The 17,329-nt window shown below is 44.2% G+C and overlaps 1 pseudogene; it reads left to right on the forward strand.

Annotated features, from left to right (window-relative positions):
- Positions 1–17,329, forward strand: part of LOC131706997 (zinc finger protein 850-like) — a 49,907-nt pseudogene that overhangs the window by 16,812 nt on the left and 15,766 nt on the right.

Here is a 17,329-nt window from a genome sequence, read left to right on the forward strand (position 1 = left end):
AGAACAGACAGTCGCAGTAGCAAAAGTAATTATGCACTCACAGTAATACAAATGCACTTGGTAGGATTGACCATGGGGAAACGCCCGTGTAAATTAATCAAATGAAGAATATATTCGCTGGCTTAAGCATGAAGCAACCTGCGCCCTGGTTGGCGAAGTACAGTGATTCCATGTCCTCTGCCACCCAAAGAGCTCTGGGTTGGTAGAGCTTGTGGATCACATTCTAAAAAAGAAGCATCATAAACAGGTGCTCATGAAGGTCAGGTTTATGTGCACACACATTTTCTTTTTCTCACTGGACTATTTCTATAATAGATCCTGATTTATTTTGATCTGCTAAAAGGATGCTGTTATTAATTGCAGCAAGAATAGGCAGTACTTTTATTTCTGTAAGCGTTATTGAGAAACATTAACGTTTGAATACATTTCTTTGTAAACTTTCTTTTCAACTGTTATTGTGATATGTGTTCTGGACGTCTTGCCAAGAAGGGAGAGATCAATGTATGACTAACATCTTACAGGACTGTTCTCAACTAGGTAATATCATACAGTATGTGGACGACATACTGTTGCAACGGGAACTGCGGAGAAGCACTATCTGTTGCTGGAGGAGCACGCTGCTCTCAAATTAAATCTAAAGAAAGCTGCATTAATGAAATCATCTGTTTGTTTCTTAGGAGTACAGGTGGAAACTGGAGGACACACACCTGACCCAGGAAATAAAAAGCTGATTAAAAATCTGCCCCTTAGATCTTTTTGGGCATATTTGGATTCTGTCAGGACTTCATGGAAGGATACAGCGAACTAGCTGTCACCCTCTATGAACACCTGAATTGAGGCATTAAAACAGGCACTGATTCCAACCCCACTCAGGGTCTCCATTCAAATTAAAAAAAAAAAAAAAAAAGCGGGGGTTGGAAGGCTGATTGGGGAGGTCCATATGAGATAATGGACAAACTGGGAGAAATCAATTTGAAATTGACAATACAAAAATGAGGGAGTGAAAACTAGTTTCACTGATAAGCAAGCCTGCTGGAGAACGGAAATTCCTAAGGGTAATGATGCAGTTAGTTTAGAGTAGTAATTGTGAGCAATGAAGCAGATAGAGATTTGTAGTTACTTTCAGAGTACAGACACAGGTCTAAGGCTTTTCTCTTCTCCTACAGGTTCATGCTGGAACTGATATTTTATATTATGTTCACAATATGGGGTGGACATAGGCTTTGAGAAAAATACAAGATAGAATTAACAGACATTGGCGATTCTTAGAATTCCAATAACATTATCAATGCAGATGAAAAAGAGACTATTCAAGAATTAACCTTTTTGAAATTAAATCAGATATTAATCAAAAGAATAAATACTGCACTTGTTCTCCACAGGTTCCGAGATAATACTGATGGCGTTCATGTGGAATGGAAGCACAATGCTGTTCATCAGAACTGAGAGGACCATTTCAGAAGAGTTTGTGCAGAAAGTTCCAATACACTTGTGGGACAATTTGGATATGCAAACAGGAACTGTACATATTAACCTGCATAACTTTACAATGCTTGCCCATGATATGTAGTAATTAAGCTCTACCATATATCTGGAACAAGAGTGTAAGTTGCTGAGAGATGGTCATGAGGAAGTATCTGAAACCACAGAGACATTCTTACATATGGGGAACCATTCCAGTCTGCATATCAAAAGAAGAAATTATGATGACGTTAAAGTGACATTTTTGGGGATGTAATGGGGACTGTTAATTTCAGTTAACATACCTGATAATGAAACTACGTATTATAAACTTGGGGTATAGATGTATGATTGGTGAAAAGATTTGTCTTAGTTTAAAGATACTAAAGGTAATATGTCAGCGATCCTGGAGTGCAGAGATGGGAAGGTCTCATGTAATTCATTACTAATCACATTCAGTAAAATAACAAAAACTGCAAAGGTTGTACCATTGACCTCTAGAGGCACGGGAGTATGGAGTTTGTGTTGTTCATGACACTTAAGAGTGGCATTGTTAAGACATTGTATCTGCCATCCATGGTAGGGAGGTAAAATGGTTGGTGTCTTGCAATGGATTATTTGGAGTGTTGTTAGGAACATAAGACTATATTAATATGTACTTGTAAGGTAATGGGACATCCTATGTTGAATGGAAATACCAATTGAAAACAGCTGTTCTACTGAAAAATATGGTTACCTATATTAGACATTAATTGTGGAAATCATGTGAACTTTGAATGATATGCTGTAGTGTTGAATATGTCTAAAATGAGGCACTATTTTAGTACTTGTTCAATGCATAGTGATCATTTTTGAAGTTATAGTTTTAGGTTTTAATCAGTCTTAAGTGCATTATAAGATTGAGATGGTCTAGAATATTGGATTCTAGAAAGATGTAATTTAACATACGGGTTAAAAATAATGATACACCTAAATGTGTTAGAGCAACATGAGTGTGGTTCTGATCAAGAGGATGGGGATCCACAGCTGGAACATAGAGTTTATTCTGAGAGTACTGTAGTTTCGGATAGAAGATGTGATTATGAGCTTACAGAGTTAAACCAACACTGCACCGCGTAGCTAAAGAGCAGGACGGGTGGGTGAAATTGGGAGGCATAGATTGCTGTAAGGAGTTGAGTACGTCAGTAATTTACACTTGTTCCATGCGGGGTGATCTAATTTCTTGAAACAGGGCAGTAAACCGTACTATCGAGTTAAAATCACTACGAAAGTATGTCCCCTTTGCACCTCCTACCTCGGGAAGGTATCATTCTCGGACCAGAAAGAAAAACTGTTTTGGATAATGTGAATATAGTATTATCGTGTGTAATGTATAATTTCACAAATCTAACTGTTATGTTTGAACAGCATTGCAAGCAATACACCAATATCCAGAATTGGCTTCAAAGAGAAATAAGTAGTACAATAAGAGATTACAAAGAGCGAATAGGCGAACGAATGTATGAAGGTAATGAGAAACGTAGGAAGAGGGGACTTTTTGATGAAATAGCAGGCTGGTTTGGTGCAGGAAATTCTGTTGCAAACAGCTGGGATATTTATCAAATGTCAAAAAGGGCAAACTTGGATAGCAAGTGCTGTGAGAGAAGAAATATAAAGATTGGGGAATGGACAGATGTATGTAAATCAAGGGATTAGGCTCCAGGGTACAGCTATATACGAGCTAATGGATGGAACAGAGGGAGCCCTGCGCAATTTGACCAAAGCAATAGATTGTAGAATATTTGCGGGTGACCTTTTAAAAACAATGAAGGAAGAAATAATGGACATTAGGCTAAGAGTGGTACCTAGACATGCACAGGAGGAACTCAGGTTGAGGTTGGCAATGATCCACCCTGATCAGACTGACCTCCTGGGAGCTAGTTTAGTGTGGCCAAAGGAGAATGGCAAGGAACCACCTGGTCACATAGGGTTCTATCTCTCAATACCATACCTGGATCCTAATAACCAGTATAAAGACAGTTTGAAGATTAGACCGATAGGAGTACTACACAATGAGACAGTGATAGTTTGGGAAAAGGCTACATGGAAAGTTCAGCGAGGGAACTGGAGTGGTGTGGTGCATGAAGCATGTTGTTATGAAACAAATAGTCATGTAGTTTGCCGGTGTCCTGCAATCACCGGAATTAATAGAAATATAAGCACTGAATTAGAGGTACATCCACTAGAGGGGTGGAAAAAAGCAGTGCAGGTTGGGAAATATCAATGGTGTGTGTTGAGTAACCATACCAATTTTAAATATGGAGATTTAACTTGTCAGACTTCTCCAGGATTTTGTTTTTCTCCAACACATGCAGTTCAGATTGGAGATATATATATACCTGAACCTGAAGCAGAGGAGTTCCAAATTACTGCTTGGTGGGATGACACATATCTAGATTCATATTCGGTCATTTTTTCTCAAGTGCACAAATTGGTTAAAATAGCCCTACAAAGAGCGGAACAGAAGCTGCTCAAAGCTAAGGTCGAAGTTGATTTGGCACAATTAAAAGCCACCGTATTGAAACGATATGGATGGTCAGGACAGGCCTTAGGGCACACTTTTGGGGATTATGTTGTTTTAATAATACTGTTAATAGTAATAGTATTGATTTTATGGAATAGCATTCAGTGTTTTTGGTGGAAAAAACAACACCGACAGTTAGAAAGGACCATTGGCAGATGGGAAACTGTAAACTTACTGGGAGCCACCATGAATAAGAAATAACACCTGTGTACAGTGATAAACTGTATTTACTGTATTTTTCTGTATGTTTATTGTATGTTTATTTTCCATTTTTTGTATTATTTTTACGTATGTTTGTTTGTTTTTTTTTTTGTTTGTTTTTGCTCATGACATACTTACATGGAGAAACAGCAAAGGCAAGGTAGATACCTACACATAATGGAGAGACTTAGAATGAGAGGAACATACTTCACTATAATATATTATACAAACACGGTACTTGATGTGACTACTCAGAACCAGCGAAGAGGACATCTGAGGGCTCGGGATCACGTAAGCAACTTGGTTGTAGCGGGTCACCCCCCTCCATCTTATATTTTAAAAGTGGGGTATGTTGGAAAACATGGAACAAGTATTGAATAGCAGTTTGCTACACATGAGGAATGACGGCTGTATTCATGTTATTTTTCTGAAAAGTGATTTAACATTGGATAGAAAAAACTGTTAGTTCCAAAAATGCAAGCACTGCTGTGATAGATGAAAGCTGCAATATGGTAGAGAAGTTAAGATTCATTTGTGTCAAAGCAAATGGCTGGCCAGCAGAACACGGCTGTACAAACAAGCCCTTTGATCTCCAGCCCTGACATGAAATTTGGGGAATCCACTGGGTTATAAAACTAGTTAACAGGTTTTTGCTTAGAAAATACAGCTGGTTTATGACGGGGTCATAAAGCTAGTTTTCAAAGGGGACCGAAGAGACCAGGCTCTAAGACTTCAGAGAGATCCAAAAAGAGATAATGCCACTGGGATCAAAGTGTCTTAGGAAAATCGGAGAGATAGGAACAAGGAAGATGACAAAAACCAGATGTATGGACCTTTGTGACACCAGGGTCTGAAGAAAGCACTGAGTTCAGAGATCTTCACACTAGAACACACACACACACACACACACACACACACACACACACACACACACACACACACACACACACACACACACACACACACACACACACACACACACACACACACACACACACACACATAATGATAATGAGTTGTACCTTTTCTATTGGTTAAGTGTCAGAGAAAGAGGAGGAGAAAGACACCTATGCAGAAGGGTATTTAATGTCATGCAACAATTGTAAGAACGAGTATTCTGTGTCCTGTACCTGGGACCAGACTCCCTGCATATTTCAATAAACCTAACAACTGACTGAAGAAAAGGACTCTGTGCAGTTTCTTGAATCTACTTACTCACCATCCTCTTTTTTAAGTTACATCAGGATACATTATGTAAACATTTCAACAGATAAAATCCTCTGGTATTATGAAGTCATTACAAGAAATTGTATGTCCCTTCATTAGCAAAGCCACCCCTGCTATTAAGGACAGATGTTGTCGGCCCCTTGAATGGCCATCTGTGACAGGATTGACCGAGGTTTGAGACGCAGAGACAGTATAAAGTTAAAAAATAAAGTTTTTAATAAACAAGAATACAAAATAAACCAGCATGAGGGCCAAACAAAAAGGTTTCAAACACAAAATACAAACACAAAACAAAAACTTACGAAATAAAGTTTTCAGGCTGGGCGTTGCCTTCACTGGAACAGAAAAACACAGCACAAACAAAACACTCCTTCTCCTTCCAGAACTCTCTCTACAATTCTCTCTCTAGCTAGGGCCTCCACCCTGGCTTTTATCCCCTGTGGATAAAAGCCCCTCCCTGCCAGTCCCAACCATGATCATAAAGACGGGGCAGTCCCCTGTCACACCATCATAACCCTGTATTTAAATAAATACATGCATTTGTTTTTCAGCAGCTACTAAACAGAATCCCGTGTGCTGCCATGGACAGTGTGAAGATGGAATCTGTCCAGATTAAAGAGGAGTTCCTTGAACTTGTCCCCATTAGAGTGGAGTTCTCTGGGCTGGCTTCCCTCCCCATTAAACAGGAGCTCTGTGTGGTGCAATTTGACAGCAGTCAGCCAGAGGTCTCTGAGATTAAAGCTGAGCACAATGAATTGGAGATCCCCCAGACAGAAGAACCCCTTCCTGTTAAACAAGAAGAGGTGCTGGAAACTGTCCGTATTAAACGGGAGCCCCCTGAAGTAGAGTTTGAGCACATGGAACCAGGGAAGGAAGAATCCGAGGACTTCAAACCAAACATCCCTGAGCTGGAGCCTGTACGCCTGCGGGAGTGTAGCGTGGTGCTGGAGAGAATCTGCGTGAGAGAGCAAGGCGCTGGAGAGGAAGGCTCTCCCAACAGCATGCAAGGAGGTGGAAAGGGAGACGGGCGCTCCCATTCAGAATGCAGTCTAGCAGGTGAGTGACTCCCAGTAGCTGTGACATTGTCATTCTAGATTGCGTGATATCCACAGTGTGGTTGAGAGGGAGGGAGGGAGCATGTAGGTTACATTACTAGCTGTTTGTTTTTGCTGTACCACTCCAACCAGTTCAAGATAGGACTCAATACTGGTGAACTTCAGATACAGATATAATGTAGTCATTGCTCTGGGAGTGGGGGTAATTATACCAAGGATTAGAAACACTAAAGTACTGTATATATCATTATAAATGTTCAGTGTAACAATATATGGATATTTTTGTAAATGCGTAAAGTAATGCTATTGAAAAATCTATAATTTTAGCGTGTGTTAGAGGAAATAGACCTGAAACAATACAGGAGGTCTTGGAAGGCAGGTTTTGATCCCAGGGCTCGGTTTCACCAGCATCAGTCTTTACTGACTGCTTTTACACATAAAGTAAAGGCTTTGTTTATTTGTTTTTTTAAAAGCTGTTGTAACCTATTGCAAGCCCCCACAGCTGAAATTCACATGTTTTAATCAAATCCACCACCTGCCCTAAGTGAGGGATGGAAATAAGACTCCTGTTGCATAGCAGATTCACCTATTCCAGGTTTTAAAATGAGCCTGATTAGCACCAATGTATAGGTAACATGTATAGTAAAACCAGGAAGGGATCAAACTGCTGTGCAAAGGGGGGCTTATTTCCATCCCTACCTAAGCCTACAAGCAGTCCCTCTTACTTTCTTTCCTGTTCATATTTTCCAGTTTCCAGTCCAGCAGTTAAAGCGAGGGCGGGCGCTGGAGAATATCCTGACTGTGGGAAAGGTTTCACCCAGTTAGAGCATTTTAAAACACACCAGCAAACTCACACAGGAGAGAAACCGTATCGCTGCTCTGACTGTGGGAAGAGTTTCAGTCATTCAAACAACCTTGTTTCACACCAGCGAATTCACACAGGAGAGAAACCGTATTGCTGCTCCGACTGTGGGAAGAGTTTCAGTCGGTCAGACAGCCTTGTTTCACACCAGCGAATTCACACAGGAGAGAAACCGTATCGCTGCTTTGACTGTGGGAAGAGTTTCAGTAGGTCAGGAGACATGAAAACACACCAGCGAATTCACACAGGAGAGAAACCGTACCGCTGCTCTGACTGTGGGAAGAGTTTCAGTAGGTCAGGAGACATGAAAGCACACCAGCGAATTCACACAGGAGAGAAACCGTATTCCTGCACTCGCTGTGGGAAGAGTTTCAGTCAGTCAAACAACCTTGTTTCACACCAGAGAATTCACACAGGAGAAAAACCGTATCGCTGCTCTGACTGTGGGAAGAGTTTCAGTCAGTCAAACAACCTTGTTTCACACCAGCGAATTCACAGAGGGGAGAAACTGTATCGCTGCTCTGATTGTGGGAAGAGTTTCAGTCGGGCAGGAACCCTGAAAGCACACCAGCGAATTCACACAGGAGAGAAACCGTATCGCTGCTCTGACTGTGGGAAGAGTTTTAGTCGGTTAGACAACCTTGTTTCACACCAGCGAATTCACAGAGGAGAGAAACCGTATCGCTGCTCTGACTGTGGTAAGTGTTTCCGTTTTAAACAAGGCCTTCAGAAACACCAACAAATCCACAGAGGAGAGAAACCTTAACCTTTAGCGGTCCATTTATTCAGCGCGTCTCAGGCGCGTCGGGTCCAATTTATTTTCACACGCGCAGTTTATTTTAGAACCGCTGTTTAAAAGTATTTTTTTCACAGTAAAACAGGTTTAAAAGGCACTGCATATCAACAGGACACTCAGTACTGCATCTCCAGCCCCGCCCCACCCCTTGTTGACTATATTTTTCACATACGTCTTAATAATAGTACATACCGATAAATCATCTCCTGATCACTCGTTTTATCATAATTTATTTTATTACTATAACATCTAAAAAAAGCTCTGCAAATGTCTGATGTTCTTTGAGCGCTGGATGCAGAAGCAGCTATCTTGTTTGTTTATGTCCGTGTTATCTATGTGGTGTCGGGGCGATCTGTATTCATGAGATACGTCCTTTTTTATTTCGGCTCCTATCGGTCTCACTCGGCCATTGAATGGTTTTCTCGGCTTTTTCCAGAGAAAAAACGACTAGAGACCTGTATTTTACGTTTAAGGGGAAATTGCGATGTCGGACCAGGTCTGACATAGGACCGCAAAGGGTTAAAGACTGTTCTGTCATGAGGAAAAAAAATGTCAACCTTGCATTATGAATCTCAAACAAAAACACTTTGGAAATGTGAAATGCCAAGTTATCAAAAGAGCCCAGCCATTTAAAGTAGAGATATCAAAAACACAAGACAAGCTTTATGAAACCTTTGGGGCAACCTTGCTCAGCAGAAAACAAACAGGCACAACTGTAAAACCGATGAGGTCCAAGGTTGCCCCAGTTGTTTCTTCTAACTTGTATCAAAAACACAAGTTAACTTGGAAGAAACAATTGGGGCAACCTTGGCCAGCACCAAGCAAACAGGCACAACTATCAAAGAGGTGGGGGCCAAGGTTGCCCCAATTTTACAACTAACACATTTCTCAGTTTTAATTCAGAAATCAATTGTTTCTACTAACTTGGCTTGTGTTTTTCAGACACAGTAAAAGAAGATCAAATGCATGAAAAACACAAGCCAAGTTAGTAGAAACAATTGGTTTCTGAATTAAAACTGAGAAATGTGTTAGTTGTGAAATTAATTTGTAAAGGAGGGATGAAAAGAAAACCAGAAGCCCAATTATTATCATTATTATTATTTAAAAGAAAAATAATCTTCCAACTGAATGTGCATTTAAAAAAATGTGTGTCGGGTTTACAGTCTACTTCAATTATATTCATCTGTGCTTTTTTTCTTTCATGTTTCCAAAGTGCAAAACAAAAACTACAACTGCAAAAGAGAAAAGGGAACCGATCATCAAGTGTAATAAAACTCTAAGATGTTATTTTGTAATGATTTATCAATGGAAATTACAGAGGCATTGATACAGTACTGTGTGTATTACAGCTGTTAAATAAAAAAAGGATGTGAACTCTTTCTTGTTGTGTTAGTTTTGAACAGTGTGATTATGTACATATTAAGAACATAAGAAAGTTTACAAACGAGAGGAGGCCATTCAGCCCATCTTGCGCGTTTTGGTTGTTAGTAGCTTATTCATCCCAGAATCTCATCAAGCAGCTTCTTGAAGGATCCCAGGGTTTCAGCTTCAACAACATTACTGGGGAGTTGGTTCCAGACCCTCACAATTCTCTGTGTAAAAAAGTGCCTCCTATTTTCTGTTCTGAATGCCCCTTTATCTAATCTCCATTTGTGACCCCTGGTCCTTGTTTCTTTTTTCAGGTCAAAAAAATCCCCTGGGTCGACATCTATACCTTTTAGGATTTTGAATGCTTGAATCAGATCACCGCGTAGACTTCTTTGTTCAAGACTGAATAGATTCAATTCTTTTAGCCTGTCTGCATACAACATGCCTTTTAAACCCGGGATAATTCTGGTTGCTCTTCTTTGCACTTTCTAGAGCAACAATATCCTTTTTGTAACGAGGTGACCAGAACTGAACACAATATTCTAGGTGAAGTCTTACTAATGCATTGTAAAGTTTTAACATTACTTCCCTTGATTTAACTTAAACACTTTTCACAATATATCCAAGCATCCTGTTGGCCTTTTTTTTATAGCTTCCCCACATTGTCTAGATGAAGACATTTCTGAGTCAACATAAACTCCTAGGTCTTTTTCATAGTTCCCTTCTTCAATTTCAGTATCTCCCGTATGATATTTATAATGCACATTTTTATTGCCCGCATGCAATACTTTACACTTTTCTTTATTAAATGTCATTTGCCATGTGTGTGCCCAGTTCTGAATGCTGTCTAGATCATTTTGAATGACCTTTGCTGCTGCAACAGTGTTTGCCGCTCTTCCTATTTTTGTGTCGTCTGCAAATTTAACGAGTTTGCTTACTATACCAGAATCTAAATCATTGATGTAGATTAGGAATAGCAGAGGACCTAATACTGATCCCTGTGGTACACCACTGGTTACCTCGCTCCATTTTGAGGTTTCTCCTCTAATCGGTACTTTCTGTTTTCTACATGTTAACCACTCTCTAATCCATGTGCATGCATTTCCTTGAATCCCTACTGTGTTCAGTTTGAGAATTAATCTTTTATGCGGGAGTTTGTCAAAAGCTTTCTGGAAATCTAAATAAACCATGTCGTATGCTTTGCAATTATCCATTGTCGATGTTGCATTCTCAAAAAAATCAAGCAGGTTGGTTAGACACGATCTCCCTTTCCTAAAACCATGCTGACTGTCTCCCAGGATATTGTGACCATATAGGTAATTTTCCATTTTAGATCTTATTATAGTTTCCATAAGTTTCCATATAATAGAAGTCAGGCTTATTGGTCTGTAGTTACCTGGTTCGGTTTTGTCTCCCTTTTTGTGGACCGGTATTAAGTTTGCAATTTTCCAGTCTGTCGGTACAACCCCTGTGTCAAGAGACTGTTGCATGATCTTGGTTAGCGGTTAAGAGTAGTCTCCTCTTGGATGTATGCATCATCTTAAACTCAATTTCTCTAAATCAGACCTTTTCTTCACACTCCTCCTCCTCCTCCACCACCAGTGATTTCTCCACACAGCTCCATGCCCTGGTACTGTCCCGCCTTGACTTCTGCAACTCCCTCCTGGCCGGCCTCCCTGACTCTGCTATCCGTCCGCTCCAGCTCATCCAAAACTCTGCTGCTCGCCTTGTCTTTTCCCTTCCTCGTTTCTCCCACGCTACACCGCTGCTCTGTTCTCTGCACTGGCTCCCTATCGCTGCTCGCATCCAATTCAAAACTTTTGTACTCGCCTATCGTTGCCTTGACCTTTCTGCTCCCTCCTATCTCCAGACTATCTTTTCTCCCTACACCGCCCCTGCTCCTCCACCACTGGGTAGATTAGCTGTACCCCACTCTGCTTTCAGAGCCCTCTCATTCTCCCTCGCCCGTCAGTAGTGGAATGACCTACCCACGGATATCAGGACTGCTCAGTCCCTGACCACTTACCTGTTCAGAGAGCATCTGTAAACATCACAACTCTCCACTACACTGGACTAGATGGCACTCAATTGTACCAGTACTTGCATCAGCTTGTACTTGCACTGAACTGCTCCGTACCTCGCTGTGTTCTACTACTGCTCTTAATTATAATCATTTCCTGTATCTTGTATTTGATTTTACTCTCATAGGTATCCGTATTCACGTTTTTTTTGTAATTGCTTTAATTTGAAACCGTTCTCATCCTCTTATCATACTTAATATGTGCTCTTAATGGACTTTACTCGTAAGAGCAATTATTTTTACTATGTTAACTGCTCTTAGTTGAAATCGCTCTTAAATGTAATTATTTACCGCATTCGTTATTTTGCTCTTAACTGAATTTGATCTTATTTGCCACTGCTTCTACTGTAGTTTGTAACTGCTCTTATCTGTAATGTGATATTCTGTAATAATAATAATACAGTGCTGTATGTATGTGTGGCAGTCTGGCTCGCAGTGGTGATGTGGATGACGTCACGGACCAGGAAGTAACTCAAACCAAAACAGTGGATGGGCGGTTGAAGCTGAGTGCTGGTGCACTCAGCGTATTTAATAAACAAAACAAAAACAAAAGATTTAACAAAACACCAAACAAAAGGGCACGAGGGCCGAACGAATAAACAAACAAGTAAGTTTCGTGCTGGATACTCCAGCACGTTTTAGCAATTGTTTTCTTCCTCTCTCTCTCTCCCGTTCTCCACTCTCGAACACTCCACACCCCGAGTGCATAGTGCTGCTGGTTTATATACTCTGGCCGAGGGATTTAACTAGTTGGTAATTATCTTATTATCCCCCGGCCAGAGTCTGCACGTGTTTGGTAAGGATGCATGACTGTCAGCTAGTTAAATAATCAGTAGCTGATCAGCCATGCATCCTCACGAGGTTTTTAAATATAACAATAAAAGACGCGGCGCTTTTACCCGCGCCGCAAACAAAAATACAAATAATAATAAATAGGGGCGGGACACTCCGCCACACATGCCCCCCCTTGTGCGCAGCACACATGGCCTTTTCGGCCACCTCCCCCCTTAGTCCCCAAAGTCCCGGTCAGCAGTCCCGGCGCAGGAACAGGGGCAGCAACGGGCCAAAGGTGGCGGCCACGGTGGGATGTCCTCCTCCCACCCAAACAGCCGTAGTGTTCCAATGGCCCGCGCACCGGCCAGCTCCTCTGGCCAAAAAATTTTTGGGGGTGGTCTCCAGACCTGCCCCCCCTTCTTCATGGCCGACAGCTCCCCTCCGTGGGGCTCTGGCCACCCTTTCTCCTGCAGCGAAATTGCTGCGGGGGAAGCTGGTCTCCTGACCTCCCCCCCCTTCTTCATGGCTGACAGCTGCCCTTCACGGGGCTCCAGCCACAGTATTTCCTGCCGCGAAAGTGCGGCTGGGGGAGCTGGTCTCCTGACCTCCCCCCCCTTTTCCATGGCTGGCAGCTCCCCTTCGTGGGGCTCTGACCACATGATCTCCGGCCGCGAAAGTGCGGCTGGGGGAGCTGGTCTCCTGACCTCCCCCCCTTTCTTCATGGCCGGCAGCTCCCCTCCGTGGGGCTCCGACCACAGTGTAGTGACCCCAGGCGAAGCAGGATCCCTGGCGACCCCAGGCGAAGCAGGATCCCTGGCGACCCCAGGCGAAGCAGGATCCCTGGCGACCCCAGGCGAAGCAGGATCCCTGGCGACCCCAGGCGAAGCAGGATCCCTGGCGACCCCAGGCGATGTGGAACAGGCAGCCCCAGGCGATGCGAGGCAGGCATCCCTGGGTGGTGCGAGGCAGGGCAGGAGCAGTCCTTCCCATGACGGTGGATGTGGAACCAGCAGGTATTCACCCTCTGCTGGTGGAGGTGGGAGGGGAAAGCAGTCCTCCCACAGCGGCTGAGACGGAACCAGCAGGTATTCACCCTCTGCTGGTGGAGCTGGGAGTGGCAAGCAGTCCTCCCACGGCGGCTGAGGCGGAACCAGCAGGTATTCATCCTCTGCTGGTGGAGGTGGGAGGGGCAAGCAGTCCTCCCACGACGGTTGAGGCAGAACCAGCAGGCATTCATCCTCTGCTGGTGGAGGTGGGAGGGGCAAGCAGTCCTCCCACGACGGTGGAGGCGGAACCAGCAGGCATTCACCCTCTGCTGGTGGAGGTGGGAGGGGCAAGCAGTCCTCCCACGACGGTGGATGTGGAACCAGCAGGCATTCACCCTCTGCTGGTGGAGGTGGCGGAGGCAGAGGCAGCTCTTGCTGCTCTGCTCCTGGTGATGGTGGAGACAGAAGCAGCTCCTGCTGCCCTGCTCCTGGTGGTGGTGGAGACAGAGGCAGCTCCTGCTGCTCTGCTCCTGGTGGTGGTGGAGGCAGAGGCGATGGGGCGGATGCTGGCCACTCAGAGGGAGGCTGTGGCGGTGCTGGCTCCCTCTGCTGTGGCGGCTGGGCTGGTGTGTGCCGTGCTCCCTTCAGCAGCATAAATAGAGGCTGCTGGGGAACACCAGCATCCTGCCCTTCTCCCCCCCAGAAAAATTCAGGGGGTTGAGCCTGTAACTCCTCCCCTTCTGGCTCTTGGGACTGCAGCTTGGGTCCTAAGGCTGTGGAAGCGCAGACTTCCACCTCTTGGGCTATGGACGCACCGACTCCCCCCTCTTTGGGCTGTGGACGCACCGACTCCTCCCTCTTGGGCTGTGGACGCACCGACTCCTCCCTCTTGGGCTGTGGACGCACCGACTCCCCCCTCTTGGGCGTAGGACGTTCGGGCTCCTCCCACTCGGGCGTAGGACGTTCGGGCTCCTCCCACTCGGGCGTAGGACGTTCGGGCTCCTCCCACTCGGGCGTAGGACGTTCGGGCTCCTCCCACTCGGGCGTAGGACGTTCGGGCTCCTCCCCAGGCTGTGGAGGCGAAACCAGCAGGCATTCTCCCTCTGCTGGTGGAGACAGTAGCGATGGCTCCTCTCCCTCTGATGCTGGAGACGGTAGCGATAGCTCCTCTCCCTCTGATGCTGGAGATGGCAGCGATGGCTCCTCTCCCTCTGATGCTGGAGACGGTAGCGATGGCTCCTCTCCCTCTGATGCTGGAGACGGTAGCGATGGCTCCTCTCCCTCTGATGCTGGAGACGGCAGCGATGGCTCCTCTCCCTCTGGCGCTGGAGACGGCAGCGATGGCTCCTCTCCCTCTGGCGCTGGAGACGGCAGCGATGGCTCCTCTCCCTCTGGCGCTGGAGACGGCAGCGATGGCTCCTCTCCCTCTGGCGCTGGAGACGGCAGCGATGGCTCCTCTCCCTCTGGCGCTGGAGACGGCAGCGATGGCTCCTCTCCCTCTGGCGCTGGAGACGGCAGCGATGGCTCCTCTCCCTCTGGCGCTGGAGACGGCAGCGATGGCTCCTCTCCCTCTGATGCTGGAGATGGCAGCAGCAGGGTCTCTCCCATATCCGCAGCCAGGTAGTTGAACACCATGGCTGCGATGTCTGGGAGGGAAGCTGGGTGGTGTTGCTGTTCCCAGGCCTCCCAGCGCTCCCCATCTCTTGCCCACAGGAGGTTGATCACTGCAGGGAGGGCTTCCTCATAATCCCTCCCCGGCTCCACCAGCCAGTCCCAGACTCCCTCAGAGGAGAGTGCATTCGTCCTCTTTGGAGGATGCAGGTCCTCCCTCACTGGACGCTCTGGCTCCTCTTTCTCCTGCCATGGAGGGGGTTGGTCTGGTGCCACGTGCCCAACCTCACCAACCGCGAAGCACCACTCCTCACCCTTCAGGCAGGTGAGGCAGATATCCAGTGTGGCAAGGTAAGGCTGATGTTGCTGCGCCTCCTGCTGCTGTTGTTGCTGCTGCTGCTGCTTTCTCCTCCGGCTACTTTTCCCCATTTTTAATTTGAAAAAAAAACGAACAAACAAAAAAAAACGCACTTTTCAATCCTGGTCCGGCTGTTGGAGGCGTTGTTTGTCCCACGCAGGACACCATATGTGGCAGTCTGGCTCGCAGTGGTGATGTGGATGACGTCACGGACCAGGAAGTAACTCAAACCAAAACAGTGGATGGGCGGTTGAAGCTGAGTGCTGGTGCACTCAGCGTATTTAATAAACAAAACAAAAACAAAAGATTTAACAAAACACCAAACAAAAGGGCACGAGGGCCGAACGAATAAACAAACAAGTAAGTTTCGTGCTGGATACTCCAGCACGTTTTAGCAATTGTTTTCTTCCTCTCTCTCTCTCCCGTTCTCCACTCTCGAACACTCCACACCCCGAGTGCATAGTGCTGCTGGTTTATATACTCTGGCCGAGGGATTTAACTAGTTGGTAATTATCTTATTATCCCCCGGCCAGAGTCTGCACGTGTTTGGTAAGGATGCATGACTGTCAGCTAGTTAAATAATCAGTAGCTGATCAGCCATGCATCCTCACGAGGTTTTTAAATATAACAATAAAAGACGCGGCGCTTTTACCCGCGCCGCAAACAAAAATACAAATAATAATAAATAGGGGCGGGACACTCCGCCACAGTATGACAGCTGTTAAATACAATGAAGCATGTGAGCTCTTTCTTGCAGTGTTGGTTTTGAGCAGTGTGCTTGTGTGCATGTTCAGAGTTGTTGTGTAGACCCGCTCCCCCGGGAATGGACGCTCTGTCTGTGTGGAGCCCCTGAGACTCTGCTCAGGAGCACGCGCACAAAATCCATCCGGGAACTCCGCCCTGCTGAAGACTAAGCCGTGTAGAGAGTGTTTTGTTTAAACGGTATTGCATACCAGTTTGTAAGGCGTGGACGATAAAAACAATAATATATAAATATATATAAAGTTGAGTTACGTTATGTTATTAGTTAAAGTGTAGTTGTTTGAGACGCACGGATGTTGCAGACTGTTTGCTGAATGAACAGGCATGACGCCATCAACAAGACCGAGTCAATGTGAAATATAACAATTAAACTAAAAGGCGCCGGGAAATCAATACACAATCAGGTAACGATGATTTTATGTTTAATATTATTGATTAGCTACTGGAGGCCGAGTTATTTTTTGAGGTGCTGGCAAACTACCGATATACTATAGGGTGTACACTGATAAACGAGAGACGCGTAAATTAACTGTAATTATTTATAATATTTTATTTTTAATTTATATATATATATTTATATATATATATATATATATATATATATATATATATATATATATATATATATATATATAATTCAAACACTGTCTCGTTTTGAATCACTCGACAACACCCACAGTACAGAAATGTTCATTAATGAGCAACAAAATGAGAATACGCTATAAAGTAAAAAGAAGTCAAGCTGGTACATTCGTATCTCAGAGAAACTGGAGAGGAACGGGAAATTAAAACAAGGTAAAGGCGATCATCCAAATAAAGCTGCAGCTCTAACGGATAACGACACAGAACGTCTGTACAGCATTGAAATTGGGAGACTCAAATGCTTGCAAGTCCTTCTCCCGCATTATGAAAATAAGTAATTTTCTGCCTAAGGTCTTCAGATAGCGCTTTACTTGTTCCCATATTGACTGACTGGTAATGACAGCAATCGTCCTATGCCTAGCCGTTTTATACTCTCTTAAGATTGTTCCCTTAAGCTCCAGTATTTATAGACTTTTCTAGGATTAGATTCTGCATTATCATATTGAAATTTCTAGTACCTTGTAGACAATGCTGTCATAGCATCAAAGGGTATAAATACTTTGCTGAATGCTGAAATAAATAATTGTAGACATCTATTTCTTGTAACTTTATTTTCCTCATTTTACATAATAATAATAATAAT

This window comes from Acipenser ruthenus, chromosome 38 (assembly GCF_902713425.1).
Source record: "Acipenser ruthenus chromosome 38, fAciRut3.2 maternal haplotype, whole genome shotgun sequence".
NCBI classification, from domain to species: Eukaryota; Metazoa; Chordata; class Actinopteri; order Acipenseriformes; family Acipenseridae; genus Acipenser; species Acipenser ruthenus.